The sequence below is a fragment of the Brassica napus genome, chromosome A5 (assembly GCF_020379485.1).
Source record: "Brassica napus cultivar Da-Ae chromosome A5, Da-Ae, whole genome shotgun sequence".
NCBI classification, from domain to species: domain Eukaryota; kingdom Viridiplantae; phylum Streptophyta; class Magnoliopsida; order Brassicales; family Brassicaceae; genus Brassica; species Brassica napus.
In genome coordinates, this window is record NC_063438.1 from 12,556,406 (window position 1) to 12,561,405 (window position 5,000).

Genomic DNA, 5,000 nt, shown 5'->3' on the forward strand with positions numbered 1-5,000 from the left:
GTACATTAATGCCCCAATGGCACTTAGGTAAGGCACTTCCGGTCCGAGTGCTTCCTCGTCCGGTTTCCTTGGTCCGAATGGGTCCTTCTCAAGGTCTAAGGCCCTCACGACCATAGGACATGGCAAGGGATGAGCCTTGTCCATATAGAATTGCTTGAGTATCTTTTCTGTATAAGTTTCTTGGTGCACAAGGATGCCATTCTCTTTATACTCAAACTGTAATCCCAAACAAAACTTAGTCTTCCCTAAGTCTTTCATCTCGAATTCTTTCTTTAGACATTCAACTGTTTGGGAAATCTCTCCAGAGGTTCCTATAATATTCAGGTCGTCCACATAGACAGACATGATCACGTAGCCCTTGCTGTCAAACTTCTTTATGAATATACATGGACTTATTGGATCATTCTTATAACCCTCTTTCACTAGGTACTCGGATAATCTATTGTACCACATTCGACCTGATTGCTTTAAACCATATAAGGCTTTGTTCAACTTTATGCAATGTTGTTCTCGAGAACCTTTCTTGTCTTTGAGCTCAATGCCCTCTGGAACTTTCATGTGTATCTCATTATCCAGTGGTCCGTATAGGTATGCAGTTACTACATCCATTAGGCGTAAGTCAATGTTTTCTTTCACTGCCAGACTGATTAGATATCTCAGTGTAGTTGCATCCACCACAGGGGAGTAAGTCTCCTCATAATCTATTCCAGGTCTTTGGGAGAATCCTTGTGCTACAAGCCGTGCTTTGTATCTCACTACTTCTCCTTTCTCGTTTCTCTTCCTTACAAAGACCCATTTGTATCCCACTGGTTTGACATCTCTTGGTGTCAATGTTATAGGGCCAAAAACGCCTCTCTTTCTCAATGATTCTAACTCCACGTTAATAGCTTCTTTCCATTTGATCCAATCTGATCTTAGCATGCATTCTTGTATGGACGTGGGTTCTAGATCCTCATCTTTATCCATGATCTCAAGTGCTACCTTGTATGCAAATAAATCATCAACGTTGATATCTTTTCTGTTCCATTGTTTTCCAGACATTACATGGTCTATAGAGATCTCTTGGTTGTCCGGCTCTTCTGTCCCGTGAAGCCCAGCGTCCCGGACCTCACTTTGAGGAACGGCCGGATCATCGGGTGTGGCCGGTACGCATGGCTCGACCGTCCTGGTCGGCTCGACCGGTCCATCTATGTCCTGGACGGTTTCTTTGATGCTCTCGGATCCAGCACCTCTCTTGGACTTCCGAGGCTGTTTGTCTTTGGAACCAATTGGTCTACCACGTTTTAAACGTTGCTTAGACTCTGTAGCCACTTGACATTGTCCATCTTGGACGTTCAATCTTATGGGTGCATTACAAGCCGGGTTGTGTGACATTGTTACTCTATTTGGGTCAGCAAATGTATCTGGCAACTTGTTAGCTAGCTCTTGTAGATGTATAATCTTTTGGACTTCTAGATCACACTCTCTAGTCCGAGGATCTTGCCAAGATATTGATGGTCTAAACCATTCTAAATCTTTTGAAATCAACCGGCTGTTATCTCCCCCTAAGGACGGATATTTGGACTCATCAAACTGTGAGTCTTCGTATCTGGCCTTAAACAAATCACCGGTTGTTGGCTCAAGATACTTTATGATACTTGGGGAGTCATATCCTACGTATATTCCCATCCTCCTTTGTGGTCCCATCTTAGTTCTCTGTGGTGGAGCAATTGGAACGTAGACGGCACATCCGAATGTCTTGATGTGGGACACGTCTGGCTCTTGACCCGTGAGTAGTTGGGATGGTGAATATCTATGTTCACTAGATGGCCTGATGCGAATCAGTTCCGTTGCATGTAAAACCGCATGTCCCCATGCTGATACCGGAAGTTGAGACTTCATAAGCAGTGGCCGGGCTATCAGCTGGATCCGTTTAATGAATGATTCGGCCAAGCCGTTCTGTGTATGGACATGTGCCAGGGAGTGCTCTACTCTTACCCCCATGGACATACAGTATTCATTAAACGCTTGGGACGTGAATTCACCAGCATTGTCTAGACGTATAGTCTTAAGAGGGAAATCTGGAAAGTGTGCTCTCAGCCTTATCATTTGGGCAAGCAGCCGTGCAAAGGCTAGGTTCCTAGTGGATAGTAGGCAGACATGTGACCATCTGGTCGATGCATCAATGAGGACCATGAAGTATCTAAACGTCCCACAAGGTGGGTGTATTGGTCCACATATGTCTCCTTGAATCCTTTCCAGAAAGTTTAAGGTTTCTTTGTGAACCTTAGCTGGTGATGGCCTGATTATGAGTTTCCCTTGTGCACATGCTGCACATGTGAGATTTCGTGGGATAACTCCTTTGAACGTGTGCCCTTGTGAATTCATCATCAGTTTTCGCATCATTCCTGTTCCGGGATGGCCAAGCCGGTTATGCCATAAAGTGAATAGCTCGGAGGCATTGGCCTCGATCATACTGATCCTTGCATAGTACAGACCAGTGGTCATTGCGGGCATTGTCTCTAGGATCTTTTTATTGCCTTTGGTGATCAAGGTTATGTTAAGGAATTCTTTGTTTCCTTCTTCCCATGTTTCAAGGTGAAAACCGTTTAATCTTATATCCTTGAAACTCAATAAGCTTCTTCTAGAGCTTGGGGAATACAAGGCGGTTTTGATCTCTAGGTGAGTGCCCTTAGGCATCATCACATAGGCTTGGCCGTGACCTTCAATCAGGCTAGCCTCACCCGCAATGGTGTGTACCTTTGCACTTTGCATTGTGGGATTTATAAAGTACCTTTTGTCTCTAAGTATTGTGTGACTTGTGCCACTATCCACCACAAGTACACTCATCTCATCATTCATTCTATAAATAAATTAAACTTTAGAGACTTCATAAGATGTTTAAAACTCTTCTTATTAAAAATTCCATTACATAAAATAAAAACACCAAATCAAAACATAAAGCAATAAGACAATGTGATTCGAAAACTAGTCCTTGAGACAATCGGATGTCTCAAAATCCATTAGGTCATCTTGGTTATCCTTGTCGGATTCATTGTCAGCATCATACCCATATCCCTTGTCCTCATGGACGTTTTCTTGGATCATGTTTGCCTCCGGGTTCTTGTTCTTGATGCTCTCTTGGTAGAGGTCGCACAAGTGTTTCGGAGTTCTACAATTCTTTGCCCAATGATTGTCACTCCCGCATCTATGGCATAGAGACTTGTTGGACGTGTAAGATGGTTTGGATATGCCACCTCGTCCGCGGCCGTAGCTGCCTCGACCCCGGCCGTAATTGGAACCACGACCACGGTTATTGTGGTTTCCTTTCCGGCCAGTTGAGTAGCCATCTCGGCCGTTTGAGTTGTCACGTCCACGCCTCTTGAATCCACCACGGCTATTGCCGTATGGTTTCTTGTTGTCTTGGACGTAATAGGTTTCATTGGGAGGATCTTTCTTCTCGACCTCATGGGCTTCGGGTAGTGGTGCTGTCCCGGCCGGTCTAACCCCGTTACTCTTTAGTAGGAGTTCATTGTTTGCCTCGGCCAGGAGTAGACATGAGATCAGATCAGTATATGTGGCAAAGCCCTTTGTCCTGTATTGCTCTTGCAACACAGAATTCGAGTGGTTGAAAGTTGTATAGGTCTTTTCAAGCATCATGCTATCGGTTACCTCTTCACCACACAGCTTTAGTATTGAGACAATCTTGAATAGAGCTGAATTGTAATCATCCACTGACTTATAGTCTAAGAATCTTAGATGCATCCAATCATGCCTTGCTTTTGGAAGCAACACCATCCTGTGGTGATCATATCTATTCTTTAAAGCCATCCAAAGATCTAGTGGATTCTCGATTGTCATGTACTGATCTTTAAGACCATCAATGAGATGATGTCGCATAAGGCCTAAGGCTCTGTATCGGTTCTTTTCATTCTCATTGTTGTCTTCGATGATAGTATCACCGAGTCCTTTGGACTTTAGACTAATCCTTGTGTCTAGTGCCCACTGCAGGTAATTGTCTCCGGAGAGATTGAGGGGTGCATAGTCTCTGTTTGCTATTTTCGACATCTGAATCACATCATCATGTAAGGTATTAGGTTCACAATGTGATTCACGTGGCCGCAGGATATAAGCAAGCTCGGCCACAACACGTCTTATGCATTTATGGTATTCAAACAATTCTAATCGACCATGGTGCTGTCAATCATGAACCTCACGGTTCTATAGGTTTTCTAACAACCTAAACTCGTATGATCTATATGCTGGTCGATCTTTTAATCAATTATGAATGCATTACAATATTCGGATTCATGTAAAACAATCTACCTTATCTTACTTCTTTTCATAACACCTAGGGTTTCCAATCTTTGAATTCTTATCAACCTTATGTTAAGGTTTCAAGGCCTTAAGTATTTTGTGTTCTTAGTTAGATTATTTCAAGAAGAACAATCTAACTTTCCTAAACTTCAAAAGTAAGCAAGAAATCAAACAAGCAATATCAATCTTACAATCGATTTCTAACTTTTAGGGTTTAGGGTTTCGATTCCTTTATTAGGGTTTATCAGGTTTCAGATTCAATCAATCATCATACAATTAAGTTCTAGTTTGGAATCGATTTAGCTTTCTAGTTTTAAGACTTTGTCGATTTTGATCTTGTATTTTCTTTTAGGGTTTCATCAAGAATAAGATTTCCATAATGATGGATTAGGGTTTCGATCTTATTCTATGTTCTCAGATTATGTTCATACCTTAGTTTCGTAGAGGTAAAGAACCGGATCACCTGAGGATGGATGAAACTTCAAGCTGATGAGAAAGAACGCTTGCTGCCTCCTATCGGGTCGCGGATGTAGTCGGACGCGAGCTGGGAACGGACGCGAGCTGCGAGCTGGTTGCTGGACGGATGCGTTCTTCTTGTGTGCGAGCTGAGGACGCGATCAGGAAGCTGAGGACGTTCGGTCTTGAGGATGTCAAGCTTTTGGAACAATGGAGAACGTCTAGGGTTTAGCTTTGAGTCGCCGGTG